This window comes from Carassius auratus, unplaced genomic scaffold (assembly GCF_003368295.1).
Source record: "Carassius auratus strain Wakin unplaced genomic scaffold, ASM336829v1 scaf_tig00044323, whole genome shotgun sequence".
Lineage (NCBI taxonomy): Eukaryota > Metazoa > Chordata > Actinopteri > Cypriniformes > Cyprinidae > Carassius > Carassius auratus.
Window position 1 is genome coordinate 15,001 of NW_020526823.1, and position 24,208 is coordinate 39,208.

Here is a 24,208-nt window from a genome sequence, read left to right on the forward strand (position 1 = left end):
TTCCAAAAAGCTTACAGTACCTGGTATTCCCAGGCGGTCTCACATCCAAGTACTAACCAGGCCCAAACCTGCTTAACTTCCGAGATCAGACGAGATCGGGCATAGCCAGGCTGGTATGGCCGTAAGCGAAGACTGCTGCAAAGAGAATGTTATTTAAAGATCAGCCAATCTACTCGCCAGTACATTATATAAGTAGGAAAGAAAACCCCAAAACTTAAAGCACCTAGTATTCCTAGGCGGTCTCTCATCCAAGTACTAACCAGACCTAAACCTGCTAAAATTTAGAGATCGGGCATTGACTCTATTTTTTGCCAAATTTATTATATACTAAGTGAAAAAATTCCAAAAGCTTTAAGCACCTGTTATTCCTAGGCGGTCTTTCAACCAAGTACTAACCATACCTAAACCTGCTAAGATTCAGAGATTGGGCATTGTCTCTCTTTTTTTTTTTTTTTTGCAAGATTATTATATAATTCGTGAAAAATATCCAAAAATGTAAAGCACCTGGTATTCCCAGGCTGTCTCCCATCAATGTACTAACCTGGCCCAAACCTGCTTATATTCAGAGATTGGGCATTGACTCTTTTTTTCTTTTTTTGCAAGATTATTATATAATTTGTGAAAAATATCCAAAAATTTCAAGCACCTGGTATTCCCAGGCAGTCTCCCATCCATGTACTAACCTGGCTTAAACCTGCTTATATTCAGAGATCGGGCATTGACTCTATTTTTTACCAAATTTATTATATACTAAGTGAAAAAATTCCAAAAATTTAAAGCACCTGGTATTCCCAGGCAGTCTCCCATCCATGTACTAACCTGGCCCAAACCTGCTTATATTCAGAGATCGGGCATTGACTCTATTTTTTGCCAAATTTATTATATACTAAGTGAAAAAATTCCAAAAGCTTAAAGCACCTGGTATTCCTTGGCAGTCTCTCATTCAAGTACTAACCAGACCTTAACCTGCTAAGATTCAGAGATCGGGCATTGACTCTTTTTTTTTTTTTTTTTTTTTTGCAAGATTATTATATAATTTGTGAAAAATATCCAAAAATTTAAAGCAGCTGGTATTCCCAGGCAGTCTCCCATCCATGTACTAACCTGGCCCAAACCTGCTTATATTCAGAGATCGGGCATTGACTCTATTTTTTGGCAAAATTATTATATACTAAGTGAAAAATTTCCAAAAAGCTTACAGTACCTGGTATTCCCAGGCGGTCTCCCATCCAAGTACTAACCAGGCCCAAACCTGCTTAACTTCCGAGATCAGACGAGATCGGGCATACCCAGGCTGGTATGGCTGTAAGCGAAGACTGCTGCAAAGAGAAGGCTATTTAAAGATCAGCCAATCTACTCGCCAGTACATTATATAAGTAGGAAAGAAAACCCAAAAGCTTAAACCACCTGCTATTCCTTGGCGGTCTCTCATCCAAGTACTAACTAGACCTAAACCTGCTAAAATTCAGAGATCGGGCATTGACTCTTTTTTCTTTTTTTGCAAGATTATTATATAATTTGTGAAAAAAATCCAAAAATTTAAAGCACCTGGTATTCCCAGGCAGTTTCCCATCCATGTACTAACCTGTCCCAAACCTGCTTATATTCAGAGATCGGGCATTGACTCTATTTTTTGGCAAAATTATTACATACTAAGTCAAAAATTTCCAAAATCCTTACAGCACCTGGTATTCCCATGCGGTCTCCCATCCAAGTACTAACCAGGCCCAAACCTGCTTAGCTTCCGAGATCAGACGAGATCGGGCATAGCTTTTTTTTTTTTTTTTTTTTTGCAAGATTAATATATAATTCATGAAAAATATCCACAACGTTTAAAGCACCTGGTATTCCCAGGCAGTCTCCCATCCATGTACTTACAAGGCCCAAACAAAAGTTCACAAAATAATACATTATGTTTCTCCTAAATACAGAGATTCACATTCCAATTAAAAACAACAACAAAACAAAAAAAACAAAAATAAAAAAATAAAAATACATTCATACTTATAAATATTTTTCTTCTACATTATCCCATTTGTTGCATTTGTTATTTTACACTTTTTTTCCAACAGATACATTTATGTCATGTTTCAAAAGAATATTCTGTACCTGAGAAGAAAACATTTTCATAAACATCTCTGCTTTTCCCTCCAGTCTCCAATATTTGCACAATGTAAACATATAATCTTCCACCATATGCTTATACAATGTCCACACATCTACACGAACAGACCTGTTCTTAACTATATTTCTTATTTTCCATATAGCATTTTTTGCCAAAATAATTAACAAATTGATCATGATTTTATTCTTACACTTTTCCTCCTTTCCAAACATAAATGTTTTTTGCCAATCTTGATCTTCTTTTCTTTCCCCTAGGTCATTCACTATTTCTTTTAAAACCTTAAAAAAAGATCCTAATTCCTCACACAGTAAAAACAAATGCAACAAACCCTTATCTTGTTTTTTACAAACCTTACATAATGCACTTTGTTCTTTTTTTATAATGCACAACCTCATTTCCGACCATATTACATTATGCCTTATAAAATAATCAAGACACTCCAAATTTGTGCTCACCAGTACTCCCCTCATATTTTTCCATATTTCTTCCTCTTTCAAGCCATTGAAGTTTCTTAACCACATATCATTTGAATTTGGTTTTTTAAAAATCTCTTCCCTTAAAACATGATAAAACATTTTCACATTCCCTAAACTAAACCCTATTCTTTTATTTTGATTAACAAAATACACTTCAGTCTTTCCTTCCTCTTTTTCTTCCTTCTGTATTTCATTTATCCACGCTTTTGGTATTGCACTTTTCATTTCTTTATATTGCTTCTTTACATTGTTTATGTCATACTCTTCTTTGGCTTCTTCCAACTCATCAATAATTACTTGCACTGGTAAAAAACCCTCTCTTATCTCATACATAATATCCCTTAGTCTTGCAATCCCAACCTCCCACCATTTTTTTAAAAATATTTCTTTCCCACTTTTCACAATATGCTTATTAAAAAACAATGGTTGGTTTAAAATCTCTTTCCTTCCTCCAGGTATAAAATCAACCTTTGAGAGAAAAAAACCCCAAGCTTTTAAAACTTCTTTATAAAAATCTGGTATTCTTTCAAACATCCATGCTTTCATTTTCATCCATAAAACACTGTCCCCTAGTTTCACATTACCACATTTGTCCAAATAGTATTTCATTGTATCTTTCCATTCTCCTTTTTCTTGATCATCTATATACTTTTTCACAACTTTAATTCTCATACTTTTCTTTTTTAATTCTACATCAGATAATCCCATTCCTCCTTTATCAGCCTGTCCTATCAGAGTGTTATAAGCAACTCTTGGGGGTTTCTTCTCCCAAATAAAATCTAAAACACATCTTTTTATTCTTACTTCCACCCATCTTGGCATTGCGCTCACCATTAAAATATACCACATTTTGGATAACATTAAAGCATTAACCACTAAAATTTTCCCTTTCAAACTTAAAAATCTTCCCCTCCAAAAAATTAATCTCCTTTCCATTTCCCCCAACAACTTTTCAAACATTCTTTCTCTTGCCCCTTTCTCATCTTTTCCTAAAGTCACACCCAAAATTTTTGTTTCCTTCACCTCCTCAAACTTAAAAACTCCTCCTAAATTTGGTACCTTTCCAAACTTCATGTACACAGTTTTTTCTCCATTAACTCTTGCACCTGTACCTTTACCATACCACTCTACATTTCTCATGACTTCCTTCATACTTTCTAAGTCTTTTAAAATCAGTGTCGTGTCGTCTGCATATTGGAATATCTTTTTCTCTTCTTTACCTTCTTCTATTTTAATACCTTGAATGCTTTTATTTTTCTTAATCATTAAACCTAAAGGTTCTGCTACCAAAGTATATAGCTGTGCAGAGAGTGGACATCCTTGCCTTATTGATCTTGTTATTCTAAAAGGTTCTGTTTAGAAACCATTACACGTCACTCTCGTCATTACGTTATTATATAAAATTTTTATCCATTCCTTAAAATTCTTTCCAAAACCAAAACGTTCTAAAATTGCAAATAAAAAATCATGTTCTACCCTATCAAAAGCCTTTTCAAAATCTAAATTAACAACATATCCATCCTTCTGTGTTTCATTTAAATAGCTCATTATGTCTCTTACACCACTCGTTATATCAGCAATATCTCTCCCTCTTACACCATATGCCTGATTAGTCACTATAATTTTGGGTAAAATATTTTTCATTCTATTTGCAAGAATTTTAGATAGTATTTTTAAATCTGTGTTTAACATTGTTATTGGTCTAAAATTACTCAAATTATTTTTAATAAATTAATTTCATCAACCCTATACTCATCCTCTGATCCAATTCTCTTTTATCAAAAATCTCCTTATATACTTCCTTTAAAATCCCACTTATCTTCTCTTTAAAAACTTAATAAAATTCATTTACTATCCCATCTGTCCCCGGGCTTTTGTTTCCTTTTAAACTATTGATAGCTTGTACAATTTCCTCTTCACTAATTTCTTTATCACATTCCTTTTTATCTTCTCTACTTACTTTAGCTGTAACACTCTCTAATAACTGAATTTTGGCTTTTTCGTCAATTCCTTTTGTTTCAAAAAGCCCCTCATAATAGTCTTTCACCTCTGTTAAAATTCCACTTATGTCTTTGACTATTTCTCCTTTTTTATTTTTTAATTCTTTTATTAACTTTGCTTTGCCTCTACTTTTTTCCAAATTAAAGAAAAATTTTGTACATTTTTCTCCTGCAATTGTATTTTTTGCCTTACTCCTTATAATAGCTCCTTTACACTTTTCTTCCTCAATTTTCCGTAACTCTTCCTCCAAAAGTATTATCTGTTTTATATTTACTTCACTTTTATTTGTCTCTTTTCTGAGTTTTTTCCTTATTTCCAGCTCCTTTGCTTTTTTAACTTTCTGTACCAATTTGCTATGGTTTATAGAATATTTTCTTATTTCATATTTTGCATTTTGCCACCATAATCGTTTAACTTCAAAGTACATTCCGTCCTCTTTTTCTTTGTCTAATATTTCCTCAATTCCTATTCTATAACTTTCACTTGTCAAAATTTCTGAATTTAGTATCCACACTCCAGGCCCTTTTTTTTTCTTTACTAAAGTCAATATTCCATAAAAGCATTTTGTGATCACTCAAACTGGTATCCTTATAACAAATGTCCCCCAGAAAAAATTCCATATCCCTTTCACTTAAAATAAAATCGATTCTTGTCTGACACATAAAATTCCCAACCAGTTGTCTTCTGGAAAATTCTCTTTTCCTTTCATGGTTTTCCCTCCAAACATCTATCAAATTTCTTTCCTCCATCATTTCTTTTAACTCTTTCCTTCCCATATCTGTTCTAAAAACCATCCCATCTGCCATGTCCATCTTACTAAAAACAGTATTAAAATCCCCAACTAAAATAACGTTTTTATATGTCTTTATTAAAATCCTTAATCCCTCAAAAAAATGTTTTTTTTCTCCCTCTTGGGTGGGTGCATGCAAATTAATTATCACAAATTCATGATCATCTTTCTTAATATTAATCCCAACACATTTGCCTTTTTTGTCATTATAGACTTCATATGAATTAATTTCAACATTTTCCTTTATTAAAATGGCTACCCCCCTTCCTATCCTTCCATCACCATTATTATAAAACATTTGTCCTTTCCATCTCTTTTTCACATCCTCAATCATTTCGTCTTTCCAGTTTGTTTCTTGTAAAATTATCACATCCTGCTTTTTGCATAGTTCTTTTACCATCTCAAATTTCTTTACACTCATTAAACCTCTTGCATTTAAACTCACAAAGTTTAAAACCATACCAATAGAAAATAAGCATTTAAAACCATTCATCTTCAGTCTCTCTCACAATCTTGTTCTTGTATCAATCCCAACTTCTTTTTATCTATTTCAATCATCTTTTTCTTTCTAGCAACATTAAGATTTGGCTTTACCTTCATTGATTTTCTTCTTATCATTTTTCCAACCTTTTCTCTTTCTTTCCTTGCCTCCTGTTGTTCCATATCCAGTTCCTCCACCTCTTCGCTCTCCTCTTCATCATTTACTTCCTTGTCATTTGCACCATTCTGTTCGGTTTCTCCATCTTCTCCCTCCTCTGTATCGTCCTCCATTCTGTTTACTTCTCCATCCTGGTGACTTTGGTCCTTCAACTTCTGATTTTCCATATATTCTATTTGCTTTTGTTGTTTGTTTTCCATTGGTTCAAAAGTCTCTGTGGTTTCTGCAATCTCATCTTGCACCTGCCTGTCCATACTTTGTTGCTCCTCTGATTGCTTCTCGTTACCTTCCATCCAGCATTCACATCTATTAAGAGGTTTGCCACAGTCTGGACATTCAATTGCTGTACAGTCTCTTGAGAAATGTCCTTGATCATTGCATTTAAAACATCTGAACTCAGGACAGTCTTTGATGATATGTTCTGGACTTAAACACAATCTACAAGTTTTGACCTGCCTACTGTGTATTATCCTGAAGTACTGTGAGCCTTCAGTTGTCTCAAACCTTGTACTATATGGCAATGATGCCACCTCCTTTGGGAACTTAACCTTAACAAATCTTGTCCCATCCTCTATCTCCGTTCCTGGGTAAAACCTCCTCCTTATCTCTGTTATGGGAGTAACTCCCCATCCTTCCAATTTCGAGGTTATGTCATCATCATCTAAATACACAGGCAGATGCATGAACGAGACTACATATTCTCTGTCCTGGAGTTTTTTAACATCACATATTTGTCCTTTAATTTGCAAACCATTTAACAGTCCATCACAAGCTTCCTCCGTTTCAAAAGTCACTTCATATTGTTTATTAGTCTTTGGTCTTACCGCAAGAATTTTTTCCACGCTCACTTTTTCCTTTATTGCTCTAATAATGTCCTCCGCTCCTCCATTAAGCACTTTACTGATGTCAATTATTGCTGTAGCTTCTTTTGAATAGATCCTTTGTTTCTTCATTTCTTTCGCCATCATCCCTTCTCCTTGTCTTAATCCTTTGCCTTGGTCAATTGCATTAGCTTGTTTCAAATTCGTTGCAAGTTGTGAAACAAGCAGTTGATCCATTTCACTCATTATGAATAAAAAATTAAAAATTAAACCACTCCCCAGACAGCATGAAGCTGCTGGTTCGTGGTTTAAAACTTATTAAATAGATAAAGAAAAACTCCTCTTACAATTAATTCTAACTATAAAAAATAATTAACAAACAAACAATACAAGAGTTAGCTTCCGTCCTTTCTACACACACTTGCACTTCCTGGATTGTACCACTACAATGAACAGGGTTGCACAGGTTGGTATGGCCGTAAGCGAAGACTGCTGCAAAGAGAATGCTATTTAAAGATCAGCCAATCTACTCGCCAGTACATTATATAAGTAGGAAAGAAAACCCAAAAGCTTAAAGCACCTAGTATTCCTAGGCGGTCTCTCATTCAAGAACTAACCAGACCTAAACCTGCTAAAATTTAGAGATCGGGCATTCACTCTATTTTTTGCCAAATTTATTATATACTAAGTGAAAAAATTCCAAAAGCTTTAAGCACCTGGTGTTCCTAGGCGGTCTTTCAACCAAGTACTAACCAGACCTAAACCTGCTAAGATTCAGAGATCGGGCATTGACTCTTTTTTTTTTTTTTTTTTTTTTTTTGCAAGATTATTATATAATTCGTGAAAAATATCCAAAAATTTAAAGCACCTGGTATTCCCAGGCAGTCTCCCATCCATGTACTAACCTGGCCCAAACCTGCTTATATTCAGAGATCGGGCATTGACTCTATTTTTTGCCAAATTTATTATATACTAAGTGAAAAAATTCCAAAAGCTTAAAGCACTTGGTATTCCTTGGCGGTCTCTCATTCAAGTACTAACCAGACCTTAACCTGCTAAGATTCAGAGATCGGGCATTGACTCTATTTTTTAGCAAAATTATTATATACTAAGTGAAAAATTTCCAAAAAGCTTACAGTACTTGGTATTCCCAGGCGGTCTCCCATCCAAGTACTAACCAGGCCCAAACCTGCTTAACTTCCGAGATTAGACGAGATCGGGCATAGCCAGGCTGGTATGGCCGTAAGCGAAGACTGCTGCAAAGAGAAGGCTATTTAAAGATCAGCCAATCTACTCGCCAGTACATTATATAAGTAGGAAAGAAAACCAAAAAGCTTAAAGCACCTGCTATTCCTTGGCGGTCTCTCATCCAAGTACTAACTAGACCTAAACCTGCTAAAATTCAGAGATCGGGCATTGACTCTTTTTTCTTTTTTTGCAAGATTATTATATAATTTGTGAAAAATATCCAAAAATGTAAAGCACCTGGTATTCCCAGGCAGTCTCCCATCCATGTACTAACCTGGCTTAAACCTGCTTATATTCAGAGATCGGGCATTGACTCTATTTTTTGCCAAATTTATTATCTACTAAGTGAAAAAATTCCAAAAGCTTAAAGCACTTGGTATTCCTTGGCGGTCTCTCATTCAAGTACTAACCAGACCTTAACCTGCTAAGATTCAGAGATCGGGCATTGACTCTATTTTTTAGCAAAATTATTATATACTAAGTGAAAAATTTCCAAAAAGCTTACAGTACCTGGTATTCCCAGGCGGTCTCCCATCCAAGTAGTAACCAGGCCCAAACCTGCTTAACTTCCGAGATTAGACGAGATCGGGCATAGCCAGGCTGGTATGGCCATAAGCGAAGACTGCTGCAAAGAGAAGGCTATTTAAAGATCAACCAATCTACTCGCCAGTACATTATATAAGTAGGAAAGAAAACCCAAAAGCTTAAAGCACCTGGTATTCCTTGGCGGTCTCTCATCCAAGTACTAACTAGACCTAAACCTGCTAAAATTCAGAGATCGGGCATTGACTCTTTTTTCTTTTTTTGCAAGATTATTATATAATTTGGGAAAAATATCCAAAAATTTAAAGCACCTGGTATTCCCAGGCAGTTTCCCATGCATGTACTAACCTGTCCCAAACCTGCTTATATTCAGAGATCGGGCATTGACTCTATTTTTTGGCAAAATTATTACATACTAAGTGAAAAATTTCCAAGATGCTTACAGCACCTGGTAATCCCAGGGGGTCTCCCATCCAAGTACTAACCAGGCCCAAACCTGCTTAACTTCCGAGATCAGACGAGATCGGGCATAGCCAGGCTGGTATGGCCATAAGCGAAGACTGCTGCAAAGAGAAGGCAATTTAAGGATCAGCCAATCTACTCGCCAGTACATTATATAAGTAGGAAAGAAAACCCCAAAACTTAAAGCACCTAGTATTCCTAGGCGGTCTCTCATCCAAGTACTAACCAGACCTAAACCTGCTAAAATTTAGAGATCGGGCATTGACTCTATTTTTTGCCAAATTTATTATATACTAAGTGAAAAAATTCCAAAAGCTTTAAGCACCTGGTAATCCTAGGCGGTCTTTCAACCAAGTACTAACCATACCTAAACCTGCTAAGATTCAGAGATTGGGCATTGTCTCTTTTTTTTTTTTTTTTGCAAGATTATTATATAATTCGTGAAAAATATCCAAAAATTTAAAGCACCTGGTATTCCCAGGCTGTCTCCCATCCATGTACTAACCTGGCCCAAACCTGCTTATATTCAGAGATCGGGCATTGACTCTATTTTTTGGCAAAATTTTTACATACTAAGTCAAAAATTTCCAAAATGCTTACAGCACCTGGTATTCCCATGCGGTCTCCCATCCAATTACTAACCAGGCCCAAACCTGCTTAGCTTCCGAGATCAGACGAGATTGGGCATAGCCAGGCTGGTATGGCCGTAAGCGAAGACTGCTGCAAAGAGAATGCTATTTAAAGATCAGCCAATCTACTCGCCAGTACATTATATAAGTAGGAAAGAAAACCCAAAAGCTTAAAGCACCTAGTATTCCTAGGCGGTCTCTCATCCAAGAACTAACCAGACCTAAACCTGCTAAAATTTAGAGATCGGGCATTGACTCTATTTTTTGCCAAATTTATTATATACTAAGTGAAAAAATTCCAAAAGCTTTAAGCACCTGGTGTTCCTAGGCGGTCTTTCAACCAAGTACTAACCAGACCTAAACCTGCTAAGATTCAGAGATCGGGCATTGACTCTATTTTTTTTTTTTTTTTTTTTTGCAAGATTATTATATAATTCGTGAAAAATATCCAAAAATTTAAAGCACCTGGTATTCCCAGGCAGTCTGCCATCCATGTACTAACCTGGCCCAAACCTGCTTATATTCAGAGATCGGGCATTGACTCTTTTTTCTTTTTTTGCAAGATTATTATATAATTTGTGAAAAATATCCAAAAATTTAAAGCACCTGGTATTCCCAGGCAGTCTCCCATCCATGTACTAACCTGGCTTAAACCTGCTAAAATTCAGAGATCGGGCATTGACTCTTTTTTCTTTTTTTGCAAGATTATTATATAATTTGTGAAAAAAATCCAAAAATTTAAAGCACCTGGTATTCCCAGGCAGTTTCCCATGCATGTACTAATCTGTCCCAAACCTGCTTATATTCAGAGATCGGGCATTGACTCTATTTTTTGGCAAAATTATTACATACTAAGTGAAAAATTTCCAAAATGCTTACAGCACCTGGTAATCCCAGGCGGTCTCCCATCCAAGTACTAACCAGGCCCAAACCTGCTTAACTTCCGAGATCAGACGAGATCGGGCATAGCCAGGCTGGTATGGCCGTAAGCAAAGACTGCTGCAAAGAGAAGGCAATTTAAGGATCAGCCAATCTACTCGCCAGTACATTATATAAGTAGGAAAGAAAACCCCAAAACTTAAAGCACCTAGTATTCCTAGGCGGTCTCTCATCCAAGTACTAACCAGACCTAAACCTGCTAAAATTTAGAGATCGGGCATTGACTCTATTTTTTGCCAAATTTATTATATACTAAGTGAAAAAAATTCCAAAAGCTTTAAGCACCTGGTAATCCTAGGCGGTCTTTCAACCAAGTACTAACCATACCTAAACCTGCTAAGATTCAGAGATTGGGCATTGTCTCTTTTTTTTTTTTTTTTTGCAAGATTATTATATAATTCGTGAAAAATATCCAAAAATTTAAAGCACCTGGTATTCCCAGGCTGTCTCCCATCCATGTACTAACCTGGCCCAAACCTGCTTATATTCAGAGATCGAGCATTGACTCTTTTTTCTTTTTTGCAAGATTATTATATAATTCGTGAAAAATATCCAAAAATTTAAAGCACCTGGTATTCCCAGGCAGTTTCCCATGCATGTACTAATCTGTCCCAAACCTGCTTATATTCAGAGATCGGGCATTGACTCTATTTTTTGGCAAAATTATTACATACTAAGTGAAAAATTTCCAAAATGCTTACAGCACCTGGTAATCCCAGGCGGTCTCCCATCCAAGTACTAACCAGGCCCAAACCTGCTTAACTTCCGAGATCAGACGAGATCGGGCATAGCCAGGCTGGTATGGCCGTAAGCAAAGACTGCTGCAAAGAGAAGGCAATTTAAGGATCAGCCAATCTACTCGCCAGTACATTATATAAGTAGGAAAGAAAACCCCAAAACTTAAAGCACCTAGTATTCCTAGGCGGTCTCTCATCCAAGTACTAACCAGACCTAAACCTGCTAAAATTTAGAGATCGGGCATTGACTCTATTTTTTGCCAAATTTATTATATACTAAGTGAAAAAATTCCAAAAGCTTAAAGCACTTGGTATTCCTTAGCGGTCTCTCATCCAAGTACTAACTAGACCTAAACCTGCTAAAATTCAGAGATCGGGCATTGACTCTTTTTTCTTTTTTTGCAAGATTCTTATATAATTTGTGAAAAAAAATCCAAAAATTTAAAGCACCTGGTATTCCCAGGCAGTTTCCCATGCATGTACTAATCTGTCCCAAACCTGCTTATATTCAGAGATCGGGCATTGACTCTATTTTTTGGCAAAATTATTACATACTAAGTGAAAAATTTCCAAAATGCTTACAGCACCTGGTAATCCCAGGCGGTCTCCCATCCAAGTACTAACCAGGCCCAAACCTGCTTAACTTCCAAGATCAGACGAGATCGGGCATAGCCAGGCTGGTATGGCCATAAGCAAAGACTGCTGCAAAGAGAATGTTATTTAAAGATCAGCCAAACTACTCGCCAGTACATTATATAAGTAGGAAAGAAAACCCCAAAACTTAAAGCACCTAGTATTCCTAGGCGGTCTCTCATCCAAGTACTAACCAGACCTAAACCTGCTAAAATTTAGAGATCGGGCATTGACTCTATTTTTTGCCAAATTTATTATATACTAAGTGAAAAAATTCCAAAAATTTAAAGCACCTGGTATTCCCAGGCAGTCTCCAATCCATGTACTAACCTGGCTTAAACCTGCTTATATTCAGAGATCGGGCATTGACTCTATTTTTTGCCAAATTTATTATATACTAAGTGAAAAAATTCCAAAAGCTTAAAGTACCTGGTATTCCTTGGCGGTCTCTCATTCAAGTACTAACCAGACCTTAACCTGCTAAGATTCAGAGATCGGGCATTGACTCTTTTTTTTTTTTTTTTGCAAGATTATTATATAATTCGTGAAAAATATCCAAAAATTTAAAGCACCTGGTATTCCCAGGCTGTCTCCCATCCATGTACTAACCTGGCGCAAACCTGCTTATATTCAGAGATCGGGCATTGACTCTTTTTTCTTTTTTTGCAAGATTATTATATAATTTGTGAAAAATATCCAAAAATTTAAAGCACCTGGTATTCCCAGGCAGTCTCCCATCCATGTACTAACCTGGCTTAAACCTGCTTATATTCAGAGATCGGGCATTGACTCTATTTTTTGCCAAATTTATTATAAACTAAGTGAAAAAATTCCAAAAGCTTAAAGCACTTGGTATTCCTTGGCGGTCTCTCATTCAAGTACTAACCAGACCTTAACCTGCTAAGATTCAGAGATCGGGCATTGACTCTATTTTTTAGCAAAATTATTATATACTAAGTGAAAAATTTCCAAAAAGCTTACAGTACTTGGTATTCCCAGGCGGTCTCCCATCCAAGTACTAACCAGGCCCAAACCTGCTTAACTTCCGAGATCAGACGAGATCGGGCATAGCCAGGCTGGTATGGCCGTAAGCGAAGACTGCTGCAAAGAGAAGGCTATTTAAAGATCAGCCAATCTACTCGCCAGTACATTATATAAGTAGGAAAGAAAACCCAAAAGCTTAAAGCACCTGCTATTCCTTGGCGGTCTCTCATCCAAGTACTAACTAGACCTAAACCTGCTAAAATTCAGAGATCGGGCATTGACTCTTTTTTCTAGTTTTTTGCAAGATTATTATATAATTTGTGAAAAATATCCAAAAATGTAAAGCACCTGGTATTCCCAGGCAGTCTCCCATCCATGTACTAACCTGGCCCAAACCTGCTTATATTCAGAGATCGGGCATTGACTCTATTTTTTGCCAAATTTATTATATACTAAGTGAAAAAATTCCAAAAATTTAAAGCACCTGGTATTCCCAGGCAGTCTCCAATCCATGTACTAACCTGGCTTAAACCTGCTTATATTCAGAGATCGGGCATTGACTCTATTTTTTGCCAAATTTATTATATACTAAGTGAAAAAATTCCAAAAGCTTAAAGCACCTGGTATTCCTTGGCGGTCTCTCATTCAAGTACTAACCAGACCTTAACCTGCTAAGATTCAGAGATCGGGCATTGACTCTTTTTTTTTTTTTTTTTTTTTTTTTTGCAAGATTATTATATAATTCGTGAAAAATATCCAAAAAATTTAAAGCACCTGGTATTCCCAGGCTGTCTCCCATCCATGTACTAACCTGGCCCAAACCTGCTTATATTCAGAGATCGGGCATTGACTCTATTTTTTGGCAAAATTTTTACATACTAAGTCAAAAATTTCCAAAATGCTTACAGCACCTGGTATTCCCATGCGGTCTCCCATCCAATTACTAACCAGGCCCAAACCTGCTTAGCTTCCGAGATCAGACGAGATCGGGCATAGCCAGGCTGGTATGGCCGTAAGCGAAGACTGCTGCAAAGAGAATGCTATTTAAAGATCAGCCAATCTACTCGCCAGTACATTATATAAGTAGGAAAGAAAACCCAAAAGCTTAAAGCACCTAGTATTCCTAGGCGGTCTCTCATCCAAGAACTAACCAGACCTAAACCTGCTAAAATTTAGAGATCGGGCATTGACTCTATTTTTTGCCAAATTTATTATATACTAAGTGAAAAAATTCCAAAAGCTTTAAGCACCTGGTGTTCCTAGGCGGTCTTTCAACCAAGTACTAACCAGACCTAAACCTGCTAAGATTCAGAGATCGGGCATTGACTCTATTTTTTTTTTTTTTTTTTTTTGCAAGATTATTATATAATTCGTGAAAAATATCCAAAAATTTAAAGCACCTGGTATTCCCAGGCAGTCTGCCATCCATGTACTAACCTGGCCCAAACCTGCTTATATTCAGAGATCGGGCATTGACTCTTTTTTCTTTTTTTGCAAGATTATTATATAATTTGTGAAAAATATCCAAAAATTTAAAGCACCTGGTATTCCCAGGCAGTCTCCCATCCATGTACTAACCTGGCTTAAACCTGCTTATATTCAGAGATCGGGCATTGACTCTATTTTTTGCCAAATTTATTATATACTAAGTGAAAAAATTCCAAAAATTTAAAGCACCTGGTATTCCCAGGCAGTCTCCAATCCATGTACTAACCTGGCTTAAACCTGCTTATATTCAGAGATCGGGCATTGACTCTATTTTTTGCCAAATTTATTATATACTAAGTGAAAAAATTCCAAAAGCTTAAAGCACCTGGTATTCCTTGGCGGTCTCTCATTCAAGTACTAACCAGACCTTAACCTGCTAAGATTCAGAGATCGGGCATTGACTCTTTTTTTTTTTTTTTTTTTTGCAAGATTATTATATAATTCGTGAAAAATATCCAAAAATTTAAAGCACCTGGTATTCCCAGGCTGTCTCCCATCCATGTACTAACCTGGCCCAAACCTGCTTATATTCAGAGATCGGGCATTGACTCTATTTTTTGGCAAAATTTTTACATACTAAGTCAAAAATTTCCAAAATGCTTACAGCACCTGGTATTCCCATGCTGTCTCCCATCCAATTACTAACCAGGCCCAAACCTGCTTAGCTTCCGAGATCAGACGAGATCGGGCATAGCCAGGCTGGTATGGCCGTAAGCGAAGACTGCTGCAAAGAGAATGCTATTTAAAGATCAGCCAATCTACTCGCCAGTACATTATATAAGTAGGAAAGAAAACCCAAAAGCTTAAAGCACCTAGTATTCCTAGGCGGTCTCTCATCCAAGAACTAACCAGACCTAAACCTGCTAAAATTTAGAGATCGGGCATTGACTCTATTTTTTGCCAAATTTATTATATACTAAGTGAAAAAATTCCAAAAGCTTTAAGCACCTGGTGTTCCTAGGCGGTCTTTCAACCAAGTACTAACCAGACCTAAACCTGCTAAGATTCAGAGATCGGGCATTGACTCTATTTTTTTTTTTTTTTTTTTGCAAGATTATTATATAATTCGTGAAAAATATCCAAAAATTTAAAGCACCTGGTATTCCCAGGCAGTCTGCCATCCATGTACTAACCTGGCCCAAACCTGCTTATATTCAGAGATCGGGCATTGACTCTTTTTTCTTTTTTTGCAAGATTATTATATAATTTGTGAAAAATATCCAAAAATTTAAAGCACCTGGTATTCCCAGGCAGTCTCCCATCCATGTACTAACCTGGCTTAAACCTGCTAAAATTCAGAGATCGGGCATTGACTCTTTTTTCTTTTTTTGCAAGATTATTATATAATTTGTGAAAAAAATCCAAAAATTTAAAGCACCTGGTATTCCCAGGCAGTTTCCCATGCATGTACTAATCTGTCCCAAACCTGCTTATATTCAGAGATCGGGCATTGACTCTATTTTTTGGCAAAATTATTACATACTAAGTGAAAAATTTCCAAAATGCTTACAGCACCTGGTAATCCCAGGCGGTCTCCCATCCAAGTACTAACCAGGCCCAAACCTGCTTAACTTCCGAGATCAGACGAGATCGGGCATAGCCAGGCTGGTATGGCCGTAAGCAAAGACTGCTGCAAAGAGAAGGCAATTTAAGGATCAGCCAATCTACTCGCCAGTACATTATATAAGTAGGAAAGAAAACCCCAAAACTTAAAGCACCTAGTATTCCTAGGCGGTCTCTCATCCAAGTACTAACCAGACCTAAACCTGCTAAAATTTAGAGATCGGGCATTGACTCTATTTTTTGCCAAATTTATTATATACTAAGTGAAAAAATTCCAAAAGCTTTAAGCACCTGGTAATCCTAGGCGGTCTTTCAACCAAGTACTAACCATACCTAAACCTGCTAAGATTCAGAGATTGGGCATTGTCTCTTTTTTTTTTTTTTTTGCAAGATTATTATATAATTCGTGAAAAATATCCAAAAATTTAAAGCACCTGGTATTCCCAGGCTGTCTCCCATCCATGTACTAACCTGGCCCAAACCTGCTTATATTCAGAGATCGAGCATTGACTCTTTTTTCTTTTTTGCAAGATTATTATATAATTCGTGAAAAATATCCAAAAATTTAAAGCACCTGGTATTCCCAGGCAGTTTCCCATGCATGTACTAATCTGTCCCAAACCTGCTTATATTCAGAGATCGGGCATTGACTCTATTTTTTGGCAAAATTATTACATACTAAGTGAAAAATTTCCAAAATGCTTACAGCACCTGGTAATCCCAGGCGGTCTCCCATCCAAGTACTAACCAGGCCCAAACCTGCTTAACTTCCGAGATCAGACGAGATCGGGCATAGCCAGGCTGGTATGGCCGTAAGCAAAGACTGCTGCAAAGAGAAGGCAATTTAAGGATCAGCCAATCTACTCGCCAGTACATTATATAAGTAGGAAAGAAAACCCCAAAACTTAAAGCACCTAGTATTCCTAGGCGGTCTCTCATCCAAGTACTAACCAGACCTAAACCTGCTAAAATTTAGAGATCGGGCATTGACTCTATTTTTTGCCAAATTTATTATATACTAAGTGAAAAAATTCCAAAAGCTTAAAGCACTTGGTATTCCTTAGCGGTCTCTCATCCAAGTACTAACTAGACCTAAACCTGCTAAAATTCAGAGATCGGGCATTGACTCTTTTTTCTTTTTTTGCAAGATTCTTATATAATTTGTGAAAAAAAATCCAAAAATTTAAAGCACCTGGTATTCCCAGGCAGTTTCCCATGCATGTACTAATCTGTCCCAAACCTGCTTATATTCAGAGATCGGGCATTGACTCTATTTTTTGGCAAAATTATTACATACTAAGTGAAAAATTTCCAAAATGCTTACAGCACCTGGTAATCCCAGGCGGTCTCCCATCCAAGTACTAACCAGGCCCAAACCTGCTTAACTTCCAAGATCAGACGAGATCGGGCATAGCCAGGCTGGTATGGCCATAAGCAAAGACTGCTGCAAAGAGAATGTTATTTAAAGATCAGCCAAACTACTCGCCAGTACATTATATAAGTAGGAAAGAAAACCCCAAAACTTAAAGCACCTAGTATTCCTAGGCGGTCTCTCATCCAAGTACTAACCAGACCTAAACCTGCTAAAATTTAGAGATCGGGCATTGACTCTATTTTTTGCCAAATTTATTATATACTAAGTGAAAAAATTCCAAAAATTTAAAGCACCTGGTATTCCCAGGCAGTCTCCAATCCATGTACTAACCTGGCTTAAACCTGCTTATATTCAGAGATCGGGCATTGACTCTATTTTTTGCCAAATTTATTATATACTAAGTGAAAAAATTCCAAAAGCTTAAAGTACCTGGTATTCCTTGGCGGTCTCTCATTCAAGTACTAACCAGACCTTAACCTGCTAAGATTCAGAGATCGGGCATTGACTCTTTTTTTTTTTTTTTTTGCAAGATTATTATATAATTCGTGAAAAATATCCAAAAATTTAAAGCACCTGGTATTCCCAGGCTGTCTCCCATCCATGTACTAACCTGGCGCAAACCTGCTTATATTCAGAGATCGGGCATTGACTCTTTTTTCTTTTTTTGCAAGATTATTATATAATTTGTGAAAAATATCCAAAAATTTAAAGCACCTGGTATTCCCAGGCAGTCTCCCATCCATGTACTAACCTGGCTTAAACCTGCTTATATTCAGAGATCGGGCATTGACTCTATTTTTTGCCAAATTTATTATAAACTAAGTGAAAAAATTCCAAAAGCTTAAAGCACTTGGTATTCCTTGGCGGTCTCTCATTCAAGTACTAACCAGACCTTAACCTGCTAAGATTCAGAGATCGGGCATTGACTCTATTTTTTAGCAAAATTATTATATACTAAGTGAAAAATTTCCAAAAAGCTTACAGTACTTGGTATTCCCAGGCGGTCTCCCATCCAAGTACTAACCAGGCCCAAACCTGCTTAACTTCCGAGATCAGACGAGATCGGGCATAGCCAGGCTGGTATGGCCGTAAGCGAAGACTGCTGCAAAGAGAAGGCTATTTAAAGATCAGCCAATCTACTCGCCAGTACATTATATAAGTAGGAAAGAAAACCCAAAAGCTTAAAGCACCTGCTATTCCTTGGCGGTCTCTCATCCAAGTACTAACTAGACCTAAACCTGCTAAAATTCAGAGATCGGGCATTGACTCTTTTTTCTAGTTTTTTGCAAGATTATTATATAATTTGTGAAAAATATCCAAAAATGTAAAGCACCTGGTATTCCCAGGCAGTCTCCCATCCATGTACTAACCTGGCCCAAACCTGCTTATATTCAGAGATCGGGCATTGACTCTATTTTTTGCCAAATTTATTATATACTAAGTGAAAAAATTCCAAAAATTTAAAGCACCTGGTATTCCCAGGCAGTCTCCAATCCATGTACTAACCTGGCTTAAACCTGCTTATATTCAGAGATCGGGCATTGACTCTATTTTTTGCCAAATTTATTATATACTAAGTGAAAAAATTCCAAAAGCTTAAAGCACCTGGTATTCCTTGGCGGTCTCTCATTCAAGTACTAACCAGACCTTAACCTGCTAAGATTCAGAGATCGGGCATTGACTCTTTTTTTTTTTTTTTTTTTTTTTTTGCAAGATTATTATATAATTCGTGAAAAATATCCAAAAAATTTAAAGCACCTGGTATTCCCAGGCTGTCTCCCATCCATGTACTAACCTGGCCCAAACCTGCTTATATTCAGAGATCGGGCATTGACTCTATTTTTTGGCAAAATTTTTACATACTAAGTCAAAAATTTCCAAAATGCTTACAGCACCTGGTATTCCCATGCGGTCTCCCATCCAATTACTAACCAGGCCCAAACCTGCTTAGCTTCCGAGATCAGACGAGATCGGGCATAGCCAGGCTGGTATGGCCGTAAGCGAAGACTGCTGCAAAGAGAATGCTATTTAAAGATCAGCCAATCTACTCGCCAGTACATTATATAAGTAGGAAAGAAAACCCAAAAGCTTAAAGCACCTAGTATTCCTAGGCGGTCTCTCATCCAAGAACTAACCAGACCTAAACCTGCTAAAATTTAGAGATCGGGCATTGACTCTATTTTTTGCCAAATTTATTATATACTAAGTGAAAAAATTCCAAAAGCTTTAAGCACCTGGTGTTCCTAGGCGGTCTTTCAACCAAGTACTAACCAGACCTAAACCTGCTAAGATTCAGAGATCGGGCATTGACTCTATTTTTTTTTTTTTTTTTTTTGCAAGATTATTATATAATTCGTGAAAAATATCCAAAAATTTAAAGCACCTGGTATTCCCAGGCAGTCTGCCATCCATGTACTAACCTGGCCCAAACCTGCTTATATTCAGAGATCGGGCATTGACTCTTTTTTCTTTTTTTGCAAGATTATTATATAATTTGTGAAAAATATCCAAAAATTTAAAGCACCTGGTATTCCCAGGCAGTCTCCCATCCATGTACTAACCTGGCTTAAACCTGCTTATATTCAGAGATCGGGCATTGACTCTATTTTTTGCCAAATTTATTATATACTAAGTGAAAAAATTCCAAAAATTTAAAGCACCTGGTATTCCCAGGCAGTCTCCAATCCATGTACTAACCTGGCTTAAACCTGCTTATATTCAGAGATCGGGCATTGACTCTATTTTTTGCCAAATTTATTATATACTAAGTGAAAAAATTCCAAAAGCTTAAAGCACCTGGTATTCCTTGGCGGTCTCTCATTCAAGTACTAACCAGACCTTAACCTGCTAAGATTCAGAGATCGGGCATTGACTCTTTTTTTTTTTTTTTTTTTTGCAAGATTATTATATAATTCGTGAAAAATATCCAAAAATTTAAAGCACCTGGTATTCCCAGGCTGTCTCCCATCCATGTACTAACCTGGCCCAAACCTGCTTATATTCAGAGATCGGGCATTGACTCTATTTTTTGGCAAAATTTTTACATACTAAGTCAAAAATTTCCAAAATGCTTACAGCACCTGGTATTCCCATGCTGTCTCCCATCCAATTACTAACCAGGCCCAAACCTGCTTAGCTTCCGAGATCAGACGAGATCGGGCATAGCCAGGCTGGTATGGCCGTAAGCGAAGACTGCTGCAAAGAGAATGCTATTTAAAGATCAGCCAATCTACTCGCCAGTACATTATATAAGTAGGAAAGAAAACCCAAAAGCTTAAAGCACCTAGTATTCCTAGGCGGTCTCTCATCCAAGAACTAACCAGACCTAAACCTGCTAAAATTTAGAGATCGGGCATTGACTCTATTTTTTGCCAAATTTATTATATACTAAGTGAAAAAATTCCAAAAGCTTTAAGCACCTGGTGTTCCTAGGCGGTCTTTCAACCAAGTACTAACCAGACCTAAACCTGCTAAGATTCAGAGATCGGGCATTGACTCTATTTTTTTTTTTTTTTTTTTGCAAGATTATTATATAATTCGTGAAAAATATCCAAAAATTTAAAGCACCTGGTATTCCCAGGCAGTCTGCCATCCATGTACTAACCTGGCCCAAACCTGCTTATATTCAGAGATCGGGCATTGACTCTTTTTTCTTTTTTTGCAAGATTATTATATAATTTGTGAAAAATATCCAAAAATTTAAAGCACCTGGTATTCCCAGGCAGTCTCCCATCCATGTACTAACCTGGCTTAAACCTGCTAAAATTCAGAGATCGGGCATTGACTCTTTTTTCTTTTTTTGCAAGATTATTATATAATTTGTGAAAAAAATCCAAAAATTTAAAGCACCTGGTATTCCCAGGCAGTTTCCCATGCATGTACTAATCTGTCCCAAACCTGCTTATATTCAGAGATCGGGCATTGACTCTATTTTTTGGCAAAATTATTACATACTAAGTGAAAAATTTCCAAAATGCTTACAGCACCTGGTAATCCCAGGCGGTCTCCCATCCAAGTACTAACCAGGCCCAAACCTGCTTAACTTCCGAGATCAGACGAGATCGGGCATAGCCAGGCTGGTATGGCCGTAAGCAAAGACTGCTGCAAAGAGAAGGCAATTTAAGGATCAGCCAATCTACTCGCCAGTACATTATATAAGTAGGAAAGAAAACCCCAAAACTTAAAGCACCTAGTATTCCTAGGCGGTCTCTCATCCAAGTACTAACCAGACCTAAACCTGCTAAAATTTAGAGATCGGGCATTGACTCTATTTTTTGCCAAATTTATTATATACTAAGTGAAAAAATTCCAAAAGCTTTAAGCACCTGGTAATCCTAGGCGGTCTTTCAACCAAGTACTAACCATACCTAAACCTGCTAAGATTCAGAGATCGGGCATTGACTCTTTTTTCTTTTTTTGCAAAATTATTATATAATTCGTGAAAAATATCCAAAAATTTAAAGCACCTGGTATTCCCAGGCTGTCTCCCATCCATGTACTAACCTGACCCAAACCTGCTTATATTCAGAGATCGAGCATTGACTCTTTTTTCTTTTTTGCAAGATTATTATATAATTCGTGAAAAATATCCAAAAATTTAAAGCACCTGGTATTCCCAGGCAGTTTCCCATGCATGTACTAATCTGTCCCAAACCTGCTTATATTCAGAGATCGGGCATTGACTCTATTTTTTGGCAAAATTATTACATACTAAGTGAAAAATTTCCAAAATGCTTACAGCACCTGGTAATCCCAGGCGGTCTCCCATCCAAGTACTAACCAGGCCCAAACCTGCTTAACTTCCGAGATCAGACGAGATCGGGCATAGCCAGGCTGGTATGGCCGTAAGCAAAGACTGCTGCAAAGAGAAGGCAATTTAAGGATCAGCCAATCTACTCGCCAGTACATTATATAAGTAGGAAAGAAAACCCCAAAACTTAAAGCACCTAGTATTCCTAGGCGGTCTCTCATCCAAGTACTAACCAGACCTAAACCTGCTAAAATTTAGAGATCGGGCATTGACCCTTTTTTTTTTTTTTTTGCAAGATTATTATATAATTCGTGAAAAATATCCAAAAATTTAAAGCACCTGGTATTCCCAGGCAGTCTGCCATCCATGTACTAACCTGGCCCAAACCTGCTTATATTCAGAGATCGGGCATTGACTCTTTTTTCTTTTTTTGCAAGATTATTATATAATTTGTGAAAAATATCCAAAAATTTAAAGCACCTGGTATTCCCAGGCAGTCTCCCATCCATGTACTAACCTGGCTTAAACCTGCTTATATTCAGAGATCGGGCATTGACTCTATTTTTTGCCAAATTTATTATATACTAAGTGAAAAAATTCCAAAAGCTTTAAGCACCTGGTGTTCCTAGGCGGTCTTTCAACCAAGTACTAACCAGACCTAAACCTGCTAAGATTCAGAGATCGGGCATTGACTCTATTTTTTTTTTTTTTTTTTTTTTTGCAAGATTATTATATAATTCGTGAAAAATATCCAAAAATTTAAAGCACCTGGTATTCCCAGGCAGTCTGCCATCCATGTACTAACCTGGCCCAAACCTGCTTATATTCAGAGATCGGGCATTGACTCTTTTTTCTTTTTTTGCAAGATTATTATATAATTTGTGAAAAATATCCAAAAATTTAAAGCACCTGGTATTCCCAGGCAGTCTCCCATCCATGTACTAACCTGGCTTAAACCTGCTTATATTCAGAGATTCGGCATTGACTCTATTTTTTGCCAAATTTATTCTATACTAAGTGAAAAAATTCCAAAAGCTTAAAGCACTTGGTATTCCTTGGCGGTCTCTCATCCAAGTACTAACTAGACCTAAACCTGCTAAAATTCAGAGATCGGGCATTGACTCTTTTTTTTTTTTTTTTTTGCAAGATTATTATATAATTTGTGAAAAATATCCAAAAATTTAAAGCACCTGGTATTCCCAGGCAGTTTCCCATGCATGTACTAATCTGTCCCAAACCTGCTTATATTCAGAGATCGGGCATTGACTCTATTTTTTGGCAAAATTATTACATACTAAGTGAAAAATTTCCAAAATGCTTACAGCACCTGGTAATCCCAGGCGGTCTCCCATCCAAGTACTAACCAGGCCCAAACCTGCTTAACTTCCAAGATCAGACGAGATCGGGCATAGCCAGGCTGGTATGGCCATAAGCAAAGACTGCTGCAAAGAGAATGTTATTTAAAGATCAGCCAAACTACTCGCCAGTACTTTATATAAGTAGGAAAGAAAACCCCAAAACTTAAAGCACCTAGTATTCCTAGGCGGTCTCTCATCCAAGTACTAACCAGACCTAAACCTGCTAAAATTTAGAGATCGGGCATTGACTCTATTTTTTGCCAAATTTATTATATACTAAGTGAAAAAATTCCAAAAATTTAAAGCACCTGGTATTCCCAGGCAGTCTCCAATCCATGTACTAACCTGGCTTAAACCTGCTTATATTCAGAGATCGGGCATTGACTCTATTTTTTGCCAAATTTATTATATACTAAGTGAAAAAATTCCAAAAGCTTAAAGCACCTGGTATTCCTTGGCGGTCTCTCATTCAAGTACTAACCAGACCTTAACCTGCTAAGATTCAGAGATCGGGCATTGACTCTTTTTTTTTTTTTTTGCAAGATTATTATATAATTCGTGAAAAATATCCAAAAATTTAAAGCACCTGGTATTCCCAGGCTGTCTCCCATCCATGTACTAACCTGGC

General features: G+C 36.9%; 21 non-coding genes across 21 annotated transcripts; all 21 read right to left on the minus strand.

Moving 5' to 3' along the window:
* Window positions 1-8: 8 nt before the first annotated feature.
* On the minus strand, window positions 9-127 carry LOC113087003 (5S ribosomal RNA). The gene has a single exon (XR_003285171.1). It is a non-coding gene; the product is annotated as a 5S ribosomal RNA (ribosomal RNA).
* A 1,065-nt stretch (window positions 128-1,192) lies between these two features.
* Window positions 1,193-1,311, minus strand: LOC113087022 (5S ribosomal RNA). Its single transcript, XR_003285188.1, has one exon. It is a non-coding gene; the product is annotated as a 5S ribosomal RNA (ribosomal RNA).
* Window positions 1,312-8,000: 6,689 nt separating this feature from the next.
* On the minus strand, window positions 8,001-8,119 carry LOC113087016 (5S ribosomal RNA). The gene has a single exon (XR_003285182.1). It is a non-coding gene; the product is annotated as a 5S ribosomal RNA (ribosomal RNA).
* Window positions 8,120-8,617: 498 nt separating this feature from the next.
* LOC113087018 (5S ribosomal RNA) lies at window positions 8,618-8,736 on the minus strand. The gene has a single exon (XR_003285184.1). It is a non-coding gene; the product is annotated as a 5S ribosomal RNA (ribosomal RNA).
* A 362-nt stretch (window positions 8,737-9,098) lies between these two features.
* Window positions 9,099-9,217, minus strand: LOC113087001 (5S ribosomal RNA). Its single transcript, XR_003285169.1, has one exon. It is a non-coding gene; the product is annotated as a 5S ribosomal RNA (ribosomal RNA).
* Window positions 9,218-9,717: 500 nt separating this feature from the next.
* Window positions 9,718-9,836, minus strand: LOC113087017 (5S ribosomal RNA). Its single transcript, XR_003285183.1, has one exon. It is a non-coding gene; the product is annotated as a 5S ribosomal RNA (ribosomal RNA).
* A 789-nt stretch (window positions 9,837-10,625) lies between these two features.
* Window positions 10,626-10,744, minus strand: LOC113086987 (5S ribosomal RNA). Its single transcript, XR_003285156.1, has one exon. It is a non-coding gene; the product is annotated as a 5S ribosomal RNA (ribosomal RNA).
* Window positions 10,745-11,386: 642 nt separating this feature from the next.
* Window positions 11,387-11,505, minus strand: LOC113086988 (5S ribosomal RNA). The gene has a single exon (XR_003285157.1). It is a non-coding gene; the product is annotated as a 5S ribosomal RNA (ribosomal RNA).
* Window positions 11,506-12,004: 499 nt separating this feature from the next.
* Window positions 12,005-12,123, minus strand: LOC113087008 (5S ribosomal RNA). Its single transcript, XR_003285175.1, has one exon. It is a non-coding gene; the product is annotated as a 5S ribosomal RNA (ribosomal RNA).
* Window positions 12,124-13,036: 913 nt separating this feature from the next.
* On the minus strand, window positions 13,037-13,155 carry LOC113086995 (5S ribosomal RNA). The gene has a single exon (XR_003285163.1). It is a non-coding gene; the product is annotated as a 5S ribosomal RNA (ribosomal RNA).
* A 790-nt stretch (window positions 13,156-13,945) lies between these two features.
* LOC113086999 (5S ribosomal RNA) lies at window positions 13,946-14,064 on the minus strand. Its single transcript, XR_003285167.1, has one exon. It is a non-coding gene; the product is annotated as a 5S ribosomal RNA (ribosomal RNA).
* Window positions 14,065-15,131: 1,067 nt separating this feature from the next.
* LOC113087019 (5S ribosomal RNA) lies at window positions 15,132-15,250 on the minus strand. The gene has a single exon (XR_003285185.1). It is a non-coding gene; the product is annotated as a 5S ribosomal RNA (ribosomal RNA).
* Window positions 15,251-16,037: 787 nt separating this feature from the next.
* On the minus strand, window positions 16,038-16,156 carry LOC113086989 (5S ribosomal RNA). Its single transcript, XR_003285158.1, has one exon. It is a non-coding gene; the product is annotated as a 5S ribosomal RNA (ribosomal RNA).
* A 640-nt stretch (window positions 16,157-16,796) lies between these two features.
* LOC113086990 (5S ribosomal RNA) lies at window positions 16,797-16,915 on the minus strand. Its single transcript, XR_003285159.1, has one exon. It is a non-coding gene; the product is annotated as a 5S ribosomal RNA (ribosomal RNA).
* A 499-nt stretch (window positions 16,916-17,414) lies between these two features.
* LOC113087009 (5S ribosomal RNA) lies at window positions 17,415-17,533 on the minus strand. The gene has a single exon (XR_003285176.1). It is a non-coding gene; the product is annotated as a 5S ribosomal RNA (ribosomal RNA).
* A 914-nt stretch (window positions 17,534-18,447) lies between these two features.
* Window positions 18,448-18,566, minus strand: LOC113086996 (5S ribosomal RNA). Its single transcript, XR_003285164.1, has one exon. It is a non-coding gene; the product is annotated as a 5S ribosomal RNA (ribosomal RNA).
* A 789-nt stretch (window positions 18,567-19,355) lies between these two features.
* Window positions 19,356-19,474, minus strand: LOC113087000 (5S ribosomal RNA). The gene has a single exon (XR_003285168.1). It is a non-coding gene; the product is annotated as a 5S ribosomal RNA (ribosomal RNA).
* Window positions 19,475-20,540: 1,066 nt separating this feature from the next.
* On the minus strand, window positions 20,541-20,659 carry LOC113087020 (5S ribosomal RNA). The gene has a single exon (XR_003285186.1). It is a non-coding gene; the product is annotated as a 5S ribosomal RNA (ribosomal RNA).
* Window positions 20,660-21,446: 787 nt separating this feature from the next.
* On the minus strand, window positions 21,447-21,565 carry LOC113086992 (5S ribosomal RNA). The gene has a single exon (XR_003285160.1). It is a non-coding gene; the product is annotated as a 5S ribosomal RNA (ribosomal RNA).
* Window positions 21,566-22,203: 638 nt separating this feature from the next.
* On the minus strand, window positions 22,204-22,322 carry LOC113086993 (5S ribosomal RNA). Its single transcript, XR_003285161.1, has one exon. It is a non-coding gene; the product is annotated as a 5S ribosomal RNA (ribosomal RNA).
* A 1,215-nt stretch (window positions 22,323-23,537) lies between these two features.
* Window positions 23,538-23,656, minus strand: LOC113087011 (5S ribosomal RNA). The gene has a single exon (XR_003285178.1). It is a non-coding gene; the product is annotated as a 5S ribosomal RNA (ribosomal RNA).
* Window positions 23,657-24,208: the final 552 nt, after the last annotated feature.